The 22443-nt window shown below is 41.1% G+C and overlaps 1 long non-coding RNA gene across 11 annotated transcripts in view; it reads left to right on the forward strand.

Moving 5' to 3' along the window:
• LOC105489788 (uncharacterized) overlaps nt 1-22443 on the forward strand; it is a 132630-nt gene that overhangs the window by 64344 nt on the left and 45843 nt on the right. For 6 of the 11 annotated variants that reach the window (XR_011614229.1, XR_011614231.1, XR_011614222.1 and 3 more), the window contains 2 exons: nt 774-1085; nt 12675-12832. This is a non-coding gene — a long non-coding RNA (uncharacterized lncRNA). Of the gene's footprint in view, nt 1-773; nt 1086-12674; nt 12833-18745; nt 18795-21876; nt 22053-22443 lie in introns of all 11 variants that reach the window. The other 5 variants (XR_011614228.1, XR_011614232.1, XR_011614233.1 and 2 more) reach the window with 3 other exon arrangements.

Consider the following 22443-nt stretch of genomic DNA (forward strand, 5'->3'; position numbering starts at 1 on the left):
AGTACTGAGCGTGCACCACCTGCTCTCCCGGGGCTCCAGCTTGCAGACAGCTTATCCTGGGACTTCTCAGCCTCCATGATCCTGTGAGCTGGAAAGGGAGAAACAGACCAGTGGGCTCTGTATAGTAATACAGAAGAGGGCCGGGTACGGTGGCACACACCTGTAATCCCAGCACGTTGGGAGGCTGAGGCGGGCTGATCACCTGAGGTCAGGAGTTTGAGACCAGCCTGACCAACATGGAGAAGCCCTGTCTCTATTAAAAATACAAAATTAGTCAGGCGTGATAGTGTTTGCCTGTAATCCCAGCTAATTGGGAGGCTGAGGCAGGAGAATTGTTTGAACCTGGGAGACGGAGGTTGCAGTGAACTGAGATCATGCCATCACATTCCAGCCTGGTCAATAAGAGTGAAACTCCATCTCAAAGGAAAAAAAAAAAGTAATACAGAAGAGAAGATTTCCACATCCCTTAGAAAATCTCTTCTATGTTACCATATAGAGCCCACTGGTCTGTTTCTCTGGCAAACCCTGACTCATCCCGGGCGGCCTATGCATTTTCTGTAAAAATACCTTTTTAGTTACAAATAAGCACATAGGTCTGGTATCCTGCATGTTGTCCATATTCAGTAAGTATTTATGGAGTTGTACATAAAACGAAAGTAAAAGGCCTTTTGGGTGAAGATTCGGCCATCAGCGGTATATTGGTGGAAGGATTGTAGTTTCGCTCTGCTGTTGTGATGGAAACACAGTGATGTATCTTTTTCTCCACATCACAGACCTTCTGAGCAGTGGGTTGGAGCCTATCTTTCCAGTCATTCAGAGCTGCCTCCACAGTTCATCAGGGGCAAGGAGGCTCCAGTCCTTGCTTTATCAGAGATACATGTCAAGGCTTGGCCCCTCCTCTGCTCCAGACCTGGCAGAGGGAGGTCTCCTGGAGACACCCCCTCTGGGACTTGTTCCCCCGAGGCAGCAGCACATCTGATGCCCTCCATGGTGTCCCTGGTTCTAGGGCGTTGCTATCGGCTTCTGCATTGGATCTGCCATCTCTGCGTTCTCTCTGCACAATGAGGCGTCTTTGCAGGGTGCTGGTGAGTGCATGAACAGCTGACACACGTGCTCTCAGACTTTCTTTCCTTGACTGTTCCGGGGTCTTTCCAGGGCATCTCTGCAGGAGCCTGGTACTCCTGGCTCACCAGCCTGATCACGGGACCTCCCGTGTGACCCCGGGTGTAAGAGGGCAGCGAGGAAAAACCCCTGTACCACAGGGGAGAGAATGGTGCCAGGGAGGTTAATGTTCTCACTCAGGCTCCTGCAATAACTTGATGTAAAACATGTGTCTGGATTTTGGGCATCCTCCCTGGTTCTACCACTGCACTACATGGAACTGATTTTATTTGAGTGTTTTCAACACCCCATTGACTGACAGCCATGTCTCTTTAATTCTTCTTCTTTTTTTTTTACTTCCTCAGTTACCAGGGATTGTGGGGTATGGAGATGCATCAGGCACTTCCCTCTCCTCCAGGACTCAGTGGGAAGAGACTGTCCACTGTGGGAGGCCACTGAGCTCCTGGTTTCATTATCCAAAGTCACGGGTGTTTGTTAGAGTTGTGGATGGGGAAGCAGCTGCTGCAGCCCCTGGGACGACTCGCCCCAGCCCCCAGTTCCTTTCAGGGGGCTGCCTTGGTCAGTGACACTCCCCGTAAGGTAGGAACATGCTGGGCTTCCATATACACAACTGATTCTACATGAGACCATGCTCACACATGTTTTTGTTCACACAGACCCAGAGGGTCTGCAGAAGCACGTCCTCCCCTGGGGTGGGGGATAAAGAGGCACTGTGGGTGCAGGAGTCACGAGTTCTGCCACAGCACACGTCTTGACCCCCAGGGTATCAGGGTGGCTTTAGGGCGGAGTTGGCCTTGAAGCTCTTGATCACAAATCCATCTGCCCCAGGGCACCATGATGGTTCTGTGGTATCTGTCTACACTGCAGGGTTGGGAAAGTAGGATTGCGTGGCTGAGAGACACCACCAGCAGAAAAGAATCTGTGTTGCAGATTGTACTGACACGGCATGACAAATGACAACAGTCGCAGCAAGGGCAAACAGAATTATCACGATGATGACACCTGGCATTCCTTGTTTATTTGATCCTAGGGATTGCGTTGACCGCATCACATGGTGTCACCACGACACTTTCAATACCCTGCATAACGGCTTTTGTCCAGTGAAAAGATGATTCAAGGGTTACTTAGGAACTTACATTTAAAAAATATTATTTGATGTATGAAAATCACACATTAAAAAATGACTTCCTTATCTCTTTGAATTCAACTTTGATTAATGTTTGATCCTATTTATAAACTTAGACCATGAAATTCCCTCAAGTATTTTAAATGGAATTAATATATGTAATATATTTGATCTTTTTTTTTTTTTTTTTTTTTTGGTATTTCAATTGTCTGGCTAGCAAACAGACCTTCCAAGCATTTAAACAGTGCTTGTAAATCTAATAAGTTAAACTAACAAATATGAAGCATCTTTAATTCTCTGGATTTTAATATACTTTGTGAGCTTAGTAACATTTTGCTATTCCTCTTAAGATAAGCTTTTTTTTTTTAATGTTGGAAAATAATATTAAAGTGTAGGGCTGGAATGAATGAATGAATGAGTGATTTGTGGAAAGAAGATACACTTATGTTACCAACTCAAGTCAGAAGTATATTAACCCAGAAGCCTCCCTTGCGGCCTGCCCTAGACGTTACCTGCCAAAAGTTTCTGCTATTTTTACTTGTATCACCATAGATGTTTTCCCCTAAACTTGTGTAGATAGTATCACTCAGCTAGCAGTCTTTCAAGTCTGGCTTCTTTCAGATAATAGTGTACTGTAGCATGTTCTAAGGCAGTGGTCCCCAACCTTTCTGGCACCAGGGACTGGTTTCATGGAAGATAATTTTTCCAGAGACCAGGGCCAGGGTGGGAGATGGTTTCAGGATGACTCAAGTGCATTGCATTTGTTGTGCATTTATTTCTATTATTATTACATTGTATATATATAATGTACATATATAATGAACATTGTACATATATAATGAAGTCATTCTATAATTTATCATAACATAGAATCAGTGGGAGCCCTGAGCTTGTTTTCCGGCAACTCAGCGGTTCCATCTAGGGGTGATGGGAGACAGGACCAGATCATCAGGTATTAGATTTTCATAAGGAGCACACAACCTAGATCCCTCACATGCACAGTTCACAATAGGAGTCACATTCCTATGAGGATCTAATGCCATTGCTGATCTGACAGGAGGCAGAGCTCAGGTGGACCAGTACCGTTCTGTGGCCTGGGGGTGGAGGCCTCTACTCTAAGATACAGACTGTGGCTATAAGATTAAGGACAGCCAGACGGCCCACTCTGACATCTCTCGGGGCTGATGCACTACGTATCACTTAGCAAGCTGCTGTAACCTGGTCTGGAGACTTCCAATCCTGGTCTGGGGAATTACTGGGTCTCCATGACAACAGGACCTAAAAAATCTGGTTGCCCTAGAGACAAGGTCTCCTCAGCACATATGCAAACTTCTTGAAGCTTAAAACCAACCTTACCCTTACAAGAATAGCTTAAACTCCCTTTATGAAAGAAATACCTGGTAATTGACCCAGACTGAAGGGAGACATCTCCCCTGGGGAAGGTAGTTCACTAGGACCATCCAAGACCCCTTGAATGAGGCAAGTATGTCTGTGACATTCACTCATACTGTCGGGCAAAGCACTGGTTCCCTCTTTCCCATTGCCAGATGGGAATCTACTGTAATCCATGTGTCTGTCCTACTGTTGGTGGACACTTGAGTTGGTTCTGGTCTTTGGCCATTAGAAGACTGCTTCAATGATGTACATGTTTCTTGTACACATGCAAAGATTTCTGTTGAATAGATACGGATATGTATATGTTTGTTTTTGGTAGATAATGCCAAGTAACTTTCCAAAGTTATGTGCCAATTTCTACTTTCTTTTTTTTTTTTTGAGTTGGAGTTTTGCTCTTGTTGCCCAGGCTGGAGTGCAATGGCGGGATCTTGGCTCACTGCAACCTCTGCCTCCCAGGTGCAAGCAATTCTCCTGCCTCAGCCTCCCAACTAGCTGGGATTACAGGCGGCCACCATCATACCTGGCTAATTTTTGTATTTTTAGTAGAGACGGAGTTTCACCATGTTAGCCAGGCTGGTGTCGAACTCCTGACCTCACGTGATCCACCCTCCTTGGCTCCCCAAAGTGCTGGGATTACAGGCATGAGCCACTGTGCCTGGCCACCAATTTCTACTTTCAAAAGCACTGTCTGGGCATCCTCACAACCTCACCAACTTGGGATGGTTAGTTTGTAAAATTTTGGCCACTTAAGTGATTATATGCTCATAATTCTTTGTGGTTTTAAAATGCTTTTACCTGATGATTAATAAAATTGGACATCTTTTCATATGTATTGGCCATTTTGATATCTAATTTTATGAAGAAGTATCTGTTCAAGTCTTTTGCCTACTTTTTATTAGGCTATTTGTCTTCTATTAAGAAAATGGTCAGACTTATTTTTATATATTAGCCATGCATATTGCAAGCATACTGCTAATATTTCTTCTGACTGTGGTTTGCCATTTCACTCCTTTAAAGTTATCCTTTGATGAAAGAAGCTCTTATGTGATGCTTAGAAGTCCTTAATTTTAATGCAGTCCATTTTATTGATCTTTACTTTGTAGTTAGCATTTTGTTGTGTGCTCTTTAAGAAATCTCCCTGTTTTCCTGTGGTCATGAAGATATTTTTCTATGTCAGCTTCTAGATTTAGCATTTTTCCAACCACACTTTGGCTGTGACCCACCTGGAACTGATGTTTGTGGATAGGGTAAGTTAAGCATCAAGGTTCAGGTTTTTCTACATGATACACATTTTCCAAATGTGCCAACAAAATTTCAGTTATTTCCTCCCTGCACTGCCATGGCACCCTGGCAGGTTTGTGACTGGCCACGTGGGGTCTGCCTCTGGACTCTGTTCTGTTCCAGTGCTCTCTCTCTCCTATGCTTGTTCCACAGTCTTTTGTGTTTGTTTGTTTTCATTTTTAGCTTTTGCTACACTATTATTGACTAAAGTCCATTGTTTACATTAGGATTCATACTTAGTGTTATACACTCTATGGATTTTAGCAAATGCATCATTTCATATATTACAGATCATACAGAATAGTTTCACTGCCTTAAAAAATCCCTTTTGTTCCACCTGTTCAACCCTCCCCCTTTCTCTGAACTCCTTGCAATCACTGATCTTTTAAAAAAAATATGCAATTTTTAGGATTACGGTAAATATGCAAGGGATAGATGTAACCATTTTAATCATTTTTAATTGTAAAATTCAGTGTCATCAGGCAGTATTGACATAAAGAGACAAACTCTGTAAAATATTTAAAGAGATTTATTTTGGGCCGGGCATGGTGGCTCACACCTGTAATCCCAGCACTTGGGGAGGCCGAGGCGGGAGGATAACCTGAGGTCGGGAGTTCGAGACCAGCCTGGCCAACATGGAGAAATCCTGTTTCTACTAAAAATACAAAATTAGCCAGGCATGGTGGTGCAGGCCTGTAATCCCAGCTGCTCAGGAGGCTGAGGCAGGAGAATCGCCTGAACCCAGAAGGCAGAGGTTGCGGTGATCTGAGATCACACCATTGCACTCCAGCCTGGGCAAAAAGAGTAAAACTCCATCTCAGAAAAAAAAAAAAAAAAAAAGATACTTATTTTGAGCCAAATGTGAGGCCCATGATGTTTGACACAGGTTCTGAGAACATGTGCCCAAGGATTATAGCTGGAGTTTTTACGTTTTAGGGGGACAGAAGTTACAAGCAGACATCCATCAATAAATGTAAGCTGTATATTGGTTCAGCCCAGAAAGGTGGGACAATTGAAGCTTCTAGCTTCTAGGTCATAGGCGGATTCAAAGGTTTTTTGATTGGCAATTGGTTGAAAGAGTTAAGTTATCATCTAAAGATCTGGAATCAATACAAAGGAATGTCTGGGTTAAGATAAGGGGTCGTGAAGACCAAGGTTTTTATTATGCAGATGAAGCTGTGGGGAGCAGGCTTCAGATACAATAGGTTGTGAGTCCTTCTTATCAGACTTAAAAAGGTGCCAGACTCTTAGTTAATTCTGTCCAGGATCAGAGAAAAGACCTGGAAAGGGAAAGGGATTCTCTACAGAATGCAGATGTCCCCCACAAGAGACAGCTTTGCAGGGTCATTGCAAAATATGTCAAAGAAATGTATTTTGAGGTAGAACACTTCCATTTCTTTCAGAGCCTGCGGTTCGTCATGTGATGCAGTAAGGTTGGAATTTGGTGTCCTATTGCTACAAGGAGTCTGTTTTTTTCATTCTTCAGGTCTCTGTCTTCATGGTATCGCTGGTCTGTTGTGTCTGAACTCCAAAGGGAGGAGGGTAAAATGAGGCATGCCCAACCTTCCACTTCCTCTCATGGCAGGTTTCTTCCGAGTGTCCTTGGTTGACAGCAGGACCCATCAGTCAGTTGGAGTGTTTGTAATTGTATTTTTGGTTTACAGCATAGTCACACGATTATGAAACCATTGCCACCATCCATCATTCACAGAAACTTTTCATCTTCCCAAAGTAAAACTCTACCTATTCAATACTAACCCCTGATTCCCTATTCCTAGCCCCTGGCAATCACCATTCCACTTTTGTTACCAGGGGAAGGTATCTGAGTTACCGGCAGTCAATCCGTTCGGGTCTGCAGCAACCTCCATTCTTGCCTCCCCAGAAGAAAGAATTCAACTGAGGGGCAGAAGGCAGAAAAAGAGACTGAGGCAAGCCTCAGAGCAGGAGTGGAAGTTTATTAAAAAGGCTTTAGAATAGAAAATAACACTTGGAAGAAATCCTAGTGGGGGACTTGAAGAACAAATTCCCTGCTTAACTGTGATCCTACGACTTTATAGGCCGGCATCTTGCATCCTTTTCCCGCGATTCTTCCCTTAGGCTGGGCTGCCCACATGCGCAGTGCGCTCCTTAACTTGGGAAATGAGCATGCGCAGTGTGTTGGGGAAGCTGTACGTATGCCCAACTGAGGCTTTCTTCCCTTTTCCTGTGGACTGCCCCGGAAGATCATCCTCCGCCATTTTGTCTCTTACTGTGCATGCCCAGGAAGTTGTTTCTCTCTGGCGCTTGTGTTCTGTTATCACTTTAGTGCAATAGGTGTGGACATCAGGAAATAGCCTCTCCATGGCACCAGCTACCAATTTATCACTTTTAGAGAGGCAAGGTGACCACTGCTGAACCATCACCTGACATTCCTAGTGGGTTGGAGAGAGCCTCTCCTGCTCCCACTCCTGCCTAACTACCTGTAACAATTTCTGCTCTATGAATTTGACTATTCTAGGGGACCTCATGTGAGTGAATCATACCATCTTTGTTCTTTTGTGGCTGACTTATTTCACTTAGCATAATTTCTTCCAGGTTCAATAACCAACTTATAGTATGTGTCTGAATTTCTTCATGTATTTCGATGGTTTGTTAGTAGGTGTGTAAATGTTTACTATTATATCTTCTTGCTGTATTGAGCCTTTTATTAATATACATTGTCCTTCTTTGTCTCGTGTAAACTTTTTTGATTAAAGTCTATTTTGTTTGATATTAGTATAGCCGTCTTACTCTCTTTCGATTACTATGTGCATGGAGTATCTTTTTACATTCTTTCTCTCTCAATCTATTTGTGTTTTGGGATCTAATGTAAGTCTCTTATGGACAGTATACAGTTGGATCATGCTTGTTTTTATTTGTTTATCCATTCTGCTTATCTCTTTTGATTGGAAAGTCTGATCTATTTTCTTGTGGAGTAATACTAATAAAAAGGAAGTTACTTTTGTCATTTTGCTTTTTGTTTTCCATATGCCTTATAATTTTTCTTTCCCTTATTCCCTGCATTAATTCTTTTGTGTTTACTTGATTTTTTTTTTCTAGTAAAGCATTTGAATTCCTTTCTCATTTCCTTTGTTGTATATTCTATAGCTATTTTTTGTGGTTATCATTGAGATTACATTTAACTCCTAAAATTATAATAGCCTAATTTGAACTTATACCAACTTAATGTCAATAACATAAGAATGTCTGATCCTATACATCTTTGTCCTTTACCATTTCAGTTATTGATATCACATAATTACACCTTTAGACATTGTGTGTCCAAAGACATAGACTAATAATTTTTAATGTATTATCCTCTTAAACCATGTAGAATACAAAAAGTGGAGTTACAACCCAAAGTTACAATAAGACTAGCTTTTATAACTGTCTGTGTATTTACCTTTACTGGGGTATTTATTTCTTCACTCAGCTTCAAGTTACCATCCAGGGTTCATTCTTTTCATCTGGCAGTTTTTCAGCAATTCTTACAGGGCAGATCTAGTGAAGGAACTTTCTCCATTATCTGGGAATGTCTTAATTACTCTCTCATTTTGAGGGACAGTTTTGCCATATATGGAATTCTTCATTGACGATTTTTTCCTCTAGCACTTGAAATATATAAACCCACTGCCTCTTGTTTCCAAGGTTTCTAATGAGAAATCTTCTATTAATATTACTGGAAGTCTCTTGCATGTGTTAAGTTGCTTCTCTTTTGCTGTTTTTAAGATTCTCTCTTTGTCTATTGACAGTTTGATTATAATGTGCCTCAATATGATTCTCTCTGAGTTTATACTTCTCGAAGTTCATTGAGCTTCTTCGATGTTTATATTCATATCTTCCATCAAATTTGAAAAGTTTTTGGCCATTATTTCTTCAAATAATTTCTCTGCCCATTTATCTCTCCTCTCCTTCTGGTAATCCCACAATACATATGTTAGTCTGCTTGGTAGTGACCCACAAGTCCCTTAGGATCTGTTCCCATTTCTTCATTTGTTTTTCTTCTGTTCCTCAGACTCAATCACTCAAGTTGTCATATATTTAAGATTACTTATTTTTTTCTTCTGCCTGTTTACATTTGTTTTTGAATCGCTCTAGATTTTCTTTTTATTTTAGTTATTGTACTTTTCAGCTTTAGAATTTTCTTATCTTTGTCCATATCTTTTAATGCCAAGCATCTTTAAGATAGTCATTTAGTCTTTAACTAGTAGATCTGCAACCAGGTCTTTTTCAGGGACAATATCTGTTGATTCATTTTTCCTTTGAATAGACCATACTTTTCTGTTTCTTTTTGTGTCTTATACCTTTTTTCTCTCTTTTTTTGAGACGGGGTCTCACTCTATTGCCCAGGCCGGAGTGCAGTGGCGCAATCTCAGCTCACTGAAAGCTCCACCTCCCGGGTTCACGCCATTCTCCTGCCTAAGCCTCCCGAGTAGCTGGGACTACAGGCGCTCACCATCACGCCCGGCTAATGTTTCTTGTGTTTTTAGTAGAGATGAGATTTCACCGTGTTACCCAGGATGGTCTCGATCTACTGACCTCATGATCCACCTGCTTTGGCCTCCCAAAGTGCTGGGATTACAGGCATGAGCCACCACGCCTGGCCTATTTTTCTTTAAAGCTAGACATTTTAATCTTATACTGTGGTATTGTTAGAGGTCTGACTCCCCCGCTTTTCCAGGAATTGCTTTAAAAAACTGTTTTAAGGTATCTCTGTTCTGAGCTTGTGACTTTCCCTGGGCCTGCATAGTGATTTTCTGAATTCCCCTGTATATATGATTGCCTTTGAATGTCCTAGTCCTTAGATTGCTGGCTCCCCAAAGGGGAAAAATAGGAAAATAAAGAGGAGTAACAAAAGGTAACCCTATTTTAAATCCCCTGAAAGTTGTTTCAGCCAACGGGGAAGAGGATCGCAACAACTCAGTGGGTGGGAGAGCTGTGCGACAATGGCTGCCCTCCTGTGTGTCTGCACCTCTGTGATCAGAACCAGCAATCAGCAATCAGAACACAGATACCTCATATTTAGAGAGCAGGATCGCTATTGCTCACCCTGACTCCTACAAGCTACATACAAGCTACTTCAGGAACACATGCATGGATGCCTGGCATAGGCATGGGGGGTGGAAGATGGGTATTTGCCATTAAGCTAGAGCTGAAACTGACCAAAATTGACTGCAATTTTACTGTGCAAGTCTTACCCTGGAACTTGTACGCCTTCAAATAGACTTCAGAGTTCCAAAATACTTAACACCAGACAGATTCTGCCAGGACAATTTGTGGTAAAGTGGATTCCTGGTGCTTCTACTTGGACATCTTCCAAGAATTCTCTTTCATACTGTCTTTTATTTAGACAGTGGGTTATATTGGTTCCTAATACCTGGTGACAGAGAGAAAGAAGACACACACACACACACACACACACACACACACACACACACCCCTGATATTTTGATTGGAGTTACATGGAATCTTTAGATAAAGTTGGGGAAAACTAATATCTTTAGAGTATTGTGTCTTTAAATCTATAAATACATTTATTTAGGTCTGCTTTGAAATATTTGTCAACAATGATAGTAGTTTTTAATACAGTTTATGTAAATAGTTTATTTCCTAGGTCCCAGATTTTGTTTTCTGGTACTATTTTAAATGGTAATTTAAAAAAAATTTCTAATTATTGTTGCAGAGATAAAAACATAGTTTATTCAGTATTTTGACTGAAAATTAAGAAATTCTGCCATGATCCCTTATTAAATCTAATAATACTCATAAATTTTTCAGGTATTTATTTTGGATTTTCTTACATAAGTGTGACATTTTTAATTTTTTCATTCCAATTATTATGCATTTACTTACTTGTTTCTTTATTATAGAAAAAAATAGAAATCCTTTTCTCTTTCCTGATCTCAGAAGAAATTTTACAGTATTTTCTCAAAAAGTATGATGCTTGCTATGTTACTTTTCTTTTTAAAATACATTCTTTTTCAGAATGAGGGGAAAGCTTAATTCTATCCTTAGTTAGGTGCTAGTTGTGTCATGTATGAATGTTAATGTTTATCCTTTGTACTTTTTGTACCCAGTGGTGTTATATCACCTTTAGGTATTCTGAAGAATTTACCAGGAAGCCATTGAAATTTTGTGTGTGTGTGCATGAGACTTTTAAAACTATGGATTAAAACTGTCTAATACATTAATGACTAGACTTGGTATTCATTTTTGTGTAACTTTTTGGAAGTTGTGTTTTCCAAGGAATTTGTACATTTCATTTAAAGTTTCAGAATTTTTTGGCATAAAGTAATTCAAAATGCCTTATTGTTCTTTTAAGACCTATCTAGTCTGTAGTTGTGTTTCCTTTTTTAAAAAAAAAATTAAAAAAAATAATTTTTAGGTAAGAGATGTAGCCTCACTATGTTGCCCAGACTGCTCTCAAACTCCTGGGGTCAAGCAATCCTCCCTACTCGGTCTCCCAAAGTATTGCAGTTTCAGGCATGAGCCACCATGCACAGCCTGAATCTCCTTTTTATTTGAGTATTTTTTATTCTTGCTTATATCGTGACATCTTCCAATTGAGATGTAATTCTAGTAGTGTTGTGAAATGTTTCTCCTTATTCTCTAGTAATATTTCTTATTTTTTTCTAGTAACACTTCTTGTCTTAAATTCCATTTTGTCTAATGATAAGCATACCAACTTTCTATCAGTTAACATTCGTGTGGTGTGTATTTTCCCACTATATTTTATGCAATCTGTATATTTATCTTTAACATGTGTCTTTCTTAGGTAGTATATATTTGAATTTTCCTTTATCATTCAATTTGACAATTTTACTCTTTATTTGGAAAACACAGTCCCATTACTTTTAATTTAATCTGATATTTTACAATATTTTACAATATTTTGAGAAAATATTTTACAATATTTTACAATATTTTCTCAAAAAGTATGATGCTATGTGACTTTTCTTTTTAAATACATTCTTTTTCAGAATGAGGGGAAAGTTTAATTCTATTCTTAGGTATTTAACTAAGGTAACATAGTTAAATTTTCAAATTTTCAAATTTAAATTTGAAAATTTATGTTACCTTATATATTCTATTTGTTCCATTTATTCTTTATTTCTTATTTTTACTTTTCACATTCTTTTCTGTTTATACTATTTATTTATTTTTTGAGATGGAGTCTTGCTCTTGTCACCCAAGCTGGAGTGCAATAGCATGATCTTGGCTCACTGCCACCTCAGCCTCCCAAGTTCAAGTGATTCTCCTGCCTCAGCCTCTGGAGTAGCTGGGATTACAGGCGCCCGCCACCACACCCGGCTAATTTTTGTACTTCTAATAGAGGTGGGGTTTCGCCATGTTGACCAGGCTGGTCTCAAACCCTTGATCTGAGGTGATCCGCCCACCTTGGCTTCCCAGAGTGCTAGGATTACAGGTGTGAGCCACCCCCTGCCGGCCTTTCACATTCTTTTCAACGTGTGACAGTGATAATCAGATATCGCGTTTCCTATTCCTACCTCTATTCGCTTTTAGTTATACATTCCTTATTATTATTTCATGAGTTACACTGGGGCTCAGTGCACTAGAGAGGCTATCTTAAATGTATACTTTTCCACTTGCTTGTCAATACAAAGACTGGCATGACTTGGGCTGCCAACAAAGGTATATTCACATATGAGAACAATTCGTTACATTATCAGCATCTTTTCTCAGTTTTCTTATTCCTTTCTGTGGTTTACAGATGAGGCTTCAGGCTTGACCAACTCTGACAGGCTGGCTGCTGAGACACTGCTACTCAATGGCCCTTACTAAATGGCCTCATTTGATCATCACGTGATCTCCAGAAGCTGGACTTGATTATCCTTGCCAAACGAAATGCTGAAACCAAAAATCTGAAAGGTAATTCTTGCTAAGTAAGGGAGAGCTGTGATTGTAGAGTGTGGTCACCCTGAACAGAGCAGACTGGCCGTGGAGCTCCAAGACTGGCAGACTTGGGAGGGGGAACATTTAGAGACTGGATGACTTTGGCCGTGGACTCAGGGTTGGGACAGTGAGGCTGCCACTGACTGGCTGTCATTCAGAAATGTGGTTACTGATTAAAAAAAAAATTGTCTCAATGTATCAGGGCTTAAAATCAGTTTTGGTAGTGACTTTTCATCATAGTTAGAGTCTTCTTGAATTTGGACCTTTCTTTGGACTTGAGTTTGGAAAAACGAAGACATTTTTGTTCGCATTTTCATTCCATGCTTGAGAAAACTGAGGCTCACACAGGCAAGTAACTTTCTCAGGGTCACACATTCACTGGCTGGCATATTAAAGTTTTGAACAAAGTCCACGCTTTTCTTACACACTATTGTCATTAGTATTAGTTTTAATAGTAGCCGTAGCCATACTTTTCATTCACAGGTTCATAGAGTTGTTCATCCGACTCCTCACTGACAATCCATTCTCACCATCATGCCCTACAAGACCTCTGGTTGTTTTATTCCGTTTCTCCTTCATCCTGGATCCCAGCTCCCATCCCCTCTCCACTCCTCCGACAGAATCACTCTTTCTAATGGGTTTTCATCTGTACCTAAATATTTGTGTAGCTTTGAAAAATCTAATTTGTCAAGGGTTATGTGTTCATTTTACATTTCCATACATGTTATTTTACTATGTATAGATCTCATTTGTTTCCTAATTTTCTTCACTCACCACTGTTGTGCAAACGCACTGACGTTTCTGTATGGCCCTCTGCCAACCTTCGCTTCACAGCGTGCATCCACCGTGCCTTCACCTACCCCATTCCTCTTGTCATGGACCCCTGAATTGCCTCTGGCTCCCCCCACCACACACCTTACTGCAACATCCACACGCTGGGGTCTTTATGGATTTCCCTGGGTTTTCACTCAGGAGTGGCACTGCTGGATCCTAGGAGATGCCCGTTAATTCCACTTGGCACAGACAGTTTGCTCTGTGTGGCAGACCACATTCCCATCAGCAGTGCGTGAGGGGTTCATTTTACTACACCCTCACCAGCATTTTTACACTCCTTGAAAGTTTTGTCAATTAGATGAATGGGTGCAAAATGTAATCTTATCATCGTTTTAACCTGCACCTCTGTGGTTGCCAAGGAAGTTGTGTGTCTCCTCCTCACTTAGCAGCCATTCACGTTTCCCTTTCTGTGAAGCTCTTACTCGTATACCTTAACCATTTTAATAGTCTATTGTTTTTATTTTGTTGGATTTCACCATTTCCTTGCATGTTCTAGATGCCAATATCTGGTTGATTTTAAAAGATGTAGTCATTCTCCCCCCAGTCTGTCACTTGTTTACTTTAATGATGCCTTTTTATCTCAAACCCAGATTTTTAATGTTGCTATTGAAAGGGGAAAGGTTCCCTTATCCCTCTCGCAGGGCGTGTGACGGGGGAGTGGCTCACTTCTTCAGTGCCCCGCTGCTCAGACCCGTAGGGGAGCATGCAGATGGGCCGGTTGTGGGGCTCCGACTGCATGGCAGCATCTAGGGCTGAATGTTTACAGCTCCTGAAGCCCCAGCGGGCGTGTGTTACCGGACGCTCTTTTAGTTCAGCCATCTATAGGCAGCTTGTGTTAGCTCAATTAGACACCCTTTCTTACCACAAGGACACAGGGATTTCTGTATCCCGGGGTTTCTTGCCGTGGTGTACTGGAAGAGTCGGATCACTCGTGGGCTTGGAGAATAAGTGCAAGGTGTTTTTTTGTTGTTGTTATTATTGCTATTTTTTTTTTAGACGGAGTCTTGCTCTGTGGCCCAGGCTGGAGTCCAGTGGCACAATCTCGGCTCACTGCCACCTCTGCCGCCTGGGTTCAAGTGATTCTCCTGCCTCAGCTTCCCGAGTAGCTGGGACTATGGGCGCTCGCCACCACGCCCAGTTAATTTTTGTATTTTTAGTAGAGATGGGGTTTCACCATATTGGCCAGGCTGGTCTTGAATTCCTGACCTCGTGATCCGCCCTTCTCAGCCTTCCAAAGTGCTGGGATTACAGGCGTGAGCCATTGTGCCTGGCTTAAGTGCAAGGTTTTATTGAGTGGAAGTTCTCAGCAGGTGGATAGGGAGCCAGAAGGGAGATAGAGTGGGAAGATGGATTTCCCTTAGAGTCGGGCGGCTCAGCGGCCCAGGCTCTCCTCTGACCTCCCTGGCTGAACTCCATGAACTCCACGTCGTTCTGCAGGTCAATGGCCTGCCAAGCCTGTGCCCGTGTCTGTCAGTGTGCTGTTCCGCTGGGGCCTTCTTGACATCCAGCTGTTGTGTCTTCTTCCACTGATATGTTCCTCTTGAAGTCCAGCCACGTGTGTGTGTCCGATGGGGTCATAGGCATAGATGGGTGTGTGGTGGGCCAGGGTGGTCTTGGGAAATGCAACATTTGGGCAGGAAAACAGAAATGCCTGTCCCGACCTAGGTCCATGGGCACAGGCCCTGGGGTGGAGCCATAGCCAGGGACCACACCCTCCTGTACCCAGCACTTCCCTGCCCCCCTTCCACATCGCTATGGTAAAATCCAATTTTTTTCACCTTAGATTTTGTACATTTGGGGTATTACATAAAATGTGCATATTCAGTTCAAGATAAAAAGTTTTCTCCAACAATCTTCTATTAGCTTTATTTTTATTCCTTTTCATTTGAGTTTTTAATCAATCTAGAGATCATTTTATTTAAGATGTAAGGAAGAGTTCCAATTTTAATTTTACCCATCAGGCAAGCCAGTGGTACCCAAAGCCATCTATTAAAAAAAGTCTGTTGCTGTCTCACTGACGTGCGTCACTTCTCTCATAAAACAGATCCTTAAACACACATGGGTCTGGCGTTGAGCTTCCTGTTTTATTCCACTTATGAATTTAATATTTCTATACCAAAACTTGCACTTTTTTTTTAAAGTAGTATTTTGTGGAATTTTTTTCATATCTTATAGGCCAAGTCTCTTTTATTCTCCCTTTTTCTGAAATTGTTTATTTTTTGAAGAGTTTTATTTTTTCATGTAAATGTCAGAATAAGACTGTTGAAGTCTTCAAAAATTGCTCCTAAATTTTTTTTATCAGAATCTCATGTAAGTATGGCTTTGGGGGAGAACTGCCATTTCTTCAAATGTTAAACTATCCCATTATGGGATATGGTATATCTTCTCTTTATTCTAATCTTTTTTTATATCCTTTAATTAATTTTAAAACTTTCTAAGGAATCATGAATTCTTTGTTAGATTTATTCTTAGATATATTTAAGTTTTTCTTGTTATTGTAAATGTTATATTGTTTTATTATTACATGTTTTAGTTAGAAATTACCAGTGTGAAGAAATATCATGGTACAGTTGAAATCACACCTCTTAATTTTTGTAGAACTCTTAGTTCCAATACTGCGTGCATTGATTCTGAGGCATTTTCTATTTAGGTGATCATACCATCTGCAAAAGGATAGCCTTGACTTGTCTTGATATATTCTTCTACCTCTTGTTGATCTTTCTCTTGATGAGTCCATTGGACAGCTTTGTCAGTAGCAATAACATTGCGTTTTCTTGTTTCCAGTCTTAAAGGAGCCATGCTTCAAGTCCATCTTCTGAATATGGTATTTGTCAAAGACAAGCGTAGTTATTTATCAGATAAAGAACATTCTCCTTTAGTTGTAGTTTTCTGGAAATACTGTATGTAATAATAATAATGTGATGTAAATAATTTTATTTTAAAATATGTTGGATATTTATAAGTGCTTTTTTTTTTTTTTTTGCTTCTACTGACCTAGTCAATATTTTTTTCTTTCTTCACCTTAGTATCTTAAAGTGGTGAATTAAATTCATAGGTTTTCTGATGTTAAAATTTTTTTCATTCTTTTGATGAACTCTGTTTATAATATATTATTTTAACACAACATTAAAGTCAATTGGCAAATATGTATGTAAGACTATTCATAAGTGAAGAGAGCTATACTTCGCATTTTAAAGTGTGTGTGTGTGTGTTTTTTTTTTTTAACCAGCTTTGGAATCAAGCAAACAATTTTATAGTTAACAGAAGCTCTCTGTCTCTCTGTCATTGTTTGGAACAACTTGTGATTTGTATAAGACATAGATTCTTTCTTGTTTAAAAGTTTGATGTAACTTTTTTTGTGGAATGTTCTTGGCCTGATTTTTTACTGCCTTTTTTTTTTCCTCTTGGGGGAGGTTTTAATTACCATTATGAATTTTAAATGAAAATCTATTTATCCTTGCTCCAATTTGGAATATTATACTTTTCCAAAAATGTGTCCATGTTGCCTGTGTTTTCAAATTGATGACTTTATAAAAAAGATTTTACATTGTTTATGCAGTTACTTCCTCTTTTGGATTCTGTTTTTAAAATTTGCATCTTCCCCTTATTGTATTGACTAGATTTGCCAGAGCTTTTTGTATATTTTATTAATATTTTAAAGAAATAGCTTTTGGTTTTGTTAATCTTCCCTATTTCATTGATTTATGTCCTTATCTATTTTATTTTCTTTTTTTTTTCCCCTTTGGGTTGCTTCTGTTTCGTGTTTGTTTTCTGCTTGAATTGAATACTTAGCTCATTTTTTCTTACTTCCTGATAAATACATTTAAACATATGCAGCTATCATTACAGTGTGGCTCCATTATTTTGTAATCTCTTGTTTTTTACTCTGTATCTTAAAGTCTTTTTAGCAGAATGACGTTTTAGTTTTTGAACATATGGTATTTTATTTTTTGTAATCATTTTTGTTATTGGTTTCTAATTTCATTGCTTTGTGCTCAGGGAACAGACTAAGCTGGGGGGATTGTTTGGGCTGATTGTAGCTTCCAACCTCATCCGTCATCCTTGGTTGTGAAAGCTGCCCTCCACACAGACATATATTTTGCTCTGGGATTTTTAATAATCTTGTCAATCAAATTTTATATGTATTTATGCTTTTTTGTTTTGATTTTTTTTTTTTGTCCCTCTAATCTACCAGTTTCTGATAGGGCTTTGTTAAGATCTTGGGCAATAAATTTTGTTGTCTCTGTTCTCTCGTAGTGCTGTCAGTTGTTATTTTATATATTGTGATGGGCTATTTTAAAGGGCATATATATTCATAACCACTATATCTTCTTGATCTAGCACACTGTTGTGTCAGTATATAGCACTGCTTTTTGTCATCATAATGTTTTTCACCTTAAAACCCATTTATCCCAATACTAAAAAGTTTTACCTTGTATTCAAAAAAAATTCTTATTGAAACAACTTTTGGAAACTACACACATACTTTCCTTTTCATTATTTCATGTATTAATTTATTTAAGTGTTCATAGCCATTTTTATTTCTCATCATCAATCAATACATTGGTATTCTGAATTTAACTCTTGGACTAGAGATTCTGCTCTTTGTGTGCCGAGAATTTAGTTTGCAGAGACCCAGGTCTGCATCCATGATGAGGACTCAAGTTTGCCACTCCTCAGGGGAAGAGCCCCCCGTCTTCTCCCCAGTGCTGTGTGATGCAGATTCCTGTTGCAACCTGCCTGCCTCCCTCTCTCCCCCTCTCTTTCCCTTTTTCCTTCCTTCCTTCTTTGAATGTTACTTCTTTTCCTTCTCTGAATGGTAATACAGACATATGGCAAATGGCACAAACATTGCACCTGTTGATAAGTAAGGAAAGGGAGACTCCCCTGTAAGTGCTCATGACCTCAACACCAGGCCATGAGATGGAATATTACCAGCAACCTGGGGTGCCCTGTGTGCCCCCAGCTGTCTGCAATCCTTTCTATCTCACTCGCCTCTAGGTAACAACTATCGTCACCGTGGACTCATTTTCTTGCATTTCTTTATGGTTTTAGCTTTGGACATTCAGTTCTGCCTGTGCCGTTTCATGCAATGAAATCATAGGTGAGTCTCACATCAGTGGAACTGTACCTGTCCTGTTTCACTCAACATTATGTTTTTATGTTTTGGGTTTCATGCATATTTTTGGATGCCCCTGTACTTTACTAATTTTTGCACAGTCTAGGAATTTGCTGTATGGCTGTACCACCATTTAATTTTCTACAGTTCAGTCGATGGACACTGGAGTTGGTTTCTAGTTTGGGGCAGTTACAGGCCCGGTTGCCAGGAAGGGTTTCACATATGTGTCCTAGTGGGCATGCCAGTGAGTTTGCCTAGGGTTTGTACTGAATCGTGAATTGCTGGGTAGGAGCTATGTACCTGCACCTTGACTAAATAATATCAAGTGTGTCCCAAAGTTGACATTCCAATTAGATCTCTCACCACCACAGTTTGTGAGCTGTGATTGTTCTGTGACCACACTGATATTCATATTTTCAGTTGTTTCCTAAAGGGCTAATAAGTTACAAATACATTCATTTGCTTTTCAGTCTAGTAGGCACGTCTTGGCATGACTTTATTTTGCCTTCCCCTGATTCGTTTGTTAATCATTTTTATCCTCTCTTTCTAAGTATCTGTTCCTATATTTTTGTCTACCTTTTGGAGTTGCTTGTCTTTTTATTGATTTGTGTGAGTTAAAGAAATAAAAGGCTAGGCTGGGTGCAGTGGCTCACACCTGTAATCCCAGCACTTTGGGAGGCCAAGGAGGGAGGCTCGTTTGAGTCCAGGAGTTCAAGACAAGCCTGGGCAACATAGTGAGACCCCATCTCTACTAAAAATAAACAAAATTAGCCAGACGTGATGGTGTGCACCTGTGGTCCCAGCTAGTCAGGAGGTTGAGGTGGGAGGATCGCTTGAACCTGGGAAGTTGAGGCTGCAGTGAGCTGTGATTATGCCACTGCACTCTAGCTTGGCAGACAGAGCAAGACCCTGTCTCAAAACAAAAACAACAAAAACAAAACCACATATATATGCTTTGAAGATGAGCTCTGTTTTTTGGTTGAAAGTGCTGGAATTACCTTCTCCTGCTCTGTGTCTTGTTTCTCACTCTCACCTAATATTTTTTGATGACCAGAGGCTCCTAAATTCAGTGCAAATTCATCCATTTTTTTATGCCTGAGAAAATCTTATTTTACCCCAGTATTAAATAATATATTAGCTTGATATAACAATCTGGGTATCATTCTTTTCTTAATATTTAAAAATTATTGTTACACTATTGCTTGGCTTCCATGGTTGACAATTGTGATACCAACTTGATTTTTATTTATATTTATTGGCTTTTTTTTCCTGATAACTTTTAAATTTTTTCCTTATTTCTGATGTTTTAAAAATGAATTTTACCTTTGTCTAGTTTTGCTTCTTTCTCTTTCTTTCTTTCTTTCTTTCTTTCTTTCTTTCTTTCTTTCTTTCTTTCTCTCTCTCTCTTTCTCTTTCTTTCTTTCTTTCTTTCTTTCTTTCTTCTTTCTTTTTTTTTTTTTTGGACTCTTTGAGGCTTTTCAATTCAAGGTCTTGCATTTTCTTTATTTCTTGCTCATTTAGGGCATTCTCTAATCTCTGTTCATTTCTCTGCCCTTCTGGCACTTCTGTTGCATGCACTTGGCACTTCACTCCTCCAGCTCCCTCCTTGCATTTCCTGTCTCTCCATTCCCCTTTCCTGCTTCCTGGCCTTGCTGGCCCCCTCTTGCTCTCCACTCCAGCTCCCTCCTTGCAATTTCCATCTCTCCATTCCCCCTTCGTCTCTCCACACCACCTTCAAGATGGTGCTGGCCCCATCTTGCTCTTCCACATACTGATACGTCCTCAGCTGTATCCATTCTGTCACTCAACTCATCCACTCAGTTTTAAACACCAACTATTATTTCTTCCAAATGTATCATCTCCAGTGTAGTCTTCTTGATGATTTACTTCAGCTGCATGTCTTTGTCTTTTCTCTTTTATAATATCTCTCCTTTCTACTTTGATATAGTTTTGTTCAAAACATATTGATGAGAGCCCCTAAATGCCATGATTTTGCATTGTGAGTGAGCTCAGAATCCCTGAGGACATTAAGCACGGTGGCCAGGGATGCGTCCCTGGGGATGTGATGGCGGCTCGGCCTGGCTTTCGGCTTTCCTCCTGGGTTGTACACAGAGGAGAGATGCCTCAGGAAGGAGTCTCCAGGGCTAGTCTATGTATCTCGCCCTTGCACTGTTTTTTTTTTGTTTTTGTTTTTGTTTTTGGTTTTCTTTTTTTTTTTTTTTTTTTTGTTTTTTTTTGAGACAGCATTTTGCTCTTGCTGCCCAGGCAGGAGTGCAATGGCATGGTCTCGGCTCACCGCAACCTCTGCCTCCCGGGTTCAAGCGATTCTCCTGCCTCAGCCTCCTGAGTACCTGGGCCTACAAGCACCTGCCACCACGCCTGGCTAATTTTGTATTTTTACTAGAGACGGGGTTTCTCCATGTTGGTCAGGCTGGTCTCAAACTCCTGACCACAGGTGATCCGCCTGCCTCGGTCTCCCAAAATGCTGGGATTACAGGTGTGAACCACCGTGCCCAGCCTGCACTGCTTTTTAAAAAAGATTTTCATCTTACTCTTAGTGTTAATCATGTAATCTTCCAGATCTGGGGGTGGTGGGGCAGGGGAGAGAGACCGTGGGGTTGGCAGGATCATCAGATCTGTGGTTCCCTCCTGGGGTCTCCATGAGGCCTCCAGTGATTAGCACTCTTCTCCCTGCCTGTGGCCCCCAGGCCTAGACAGGTGAGAAAGGGTAAAGATGGAGACCAAAACGTTGCCTTCACGTTAGAGGCTTGTTTAGAGGCCAGAGCTTAAAGGGACCTATAAGCTGAACCCATGAGAAGGGGGACCTTCTTCCCTGTGGCCTCCACGGGCAGCTGCATCCCAGGGAGGAAGGGCACAGCTTAGCAGGCCCAGCCACTTTCCAGCGCAGAGTGAGTGGAGGGTAGGAGAGGCTGGGCGTGTGGGAACTGGGGCGGGGAAGGCATTCAGCTCTTTAGCGTGCTCCCCTGCACGTCTGCTGAAAGCAGTCCCCATGTCACCGAGACCCAGCCTCCGCCGAGGTGATAGCAGCTGCATTTCTCCCTCATAGGTCTTTGTCTGGCATTGGCTCACTCAGCACAACATGGGAAGAAAGGGGAAGAAAGGGTGCTCCCCTCTCTGCCTGCTCACCCCCCTGAAAACCCTCACTTTTCTCCACTGTGGACGGCTGCGTTTTCCACCCTAGGAAGCGGACACCTTTTGCGACCTCAGAGCCCCTCAGGGCCTGTGAGTGGTCACCCGGCATAGCCCCCACCTCTCTCTGGCTGCTATGGTGCCTACAGGGCTTGGCTCAGGGAAGGTTGCCGGCAGGCCTGGGCCGCTTTGTCATTTGTTGGAAACCAGAAGCTTCTGCATTCCTTTCACCGCTGGAGCTGGATTTTCCCAGCTGCATGCACAGCTCCCGGCCTGGGCTGTGTCTTCTTGGGGAGGTGGAATTTGCTACCTCCAGGGTGGAGCCGTAGTCGGTATTCCTGGAACAATCGTAGAAGTAAGCAGGCCAGAGGTGAACGAAATGTGGGGACATTAGCACTGGGGGCTGGGGCACATGGCATGGGGGGACGGGGTGTCCCTTACATCAGGGGCATGGGCTGTCTAGAGAGACTCCATTTCTCCTTCA

This window comes from Macaca nemestrina, chromosome 15, assembly GCF_043159975.1.
Source record: "Macaca nemestrina isolate mMacNem1 chromosome 15, mMacNem.hap1, whole genome shotgun sequence".
In the NCBI taxonomy this organism is placed as follows: Eukaryota; Metazoa; Chordata; class Mammalia; order Primates; family Cercopithecidae; genus Macaca; species Macaca nemestrina.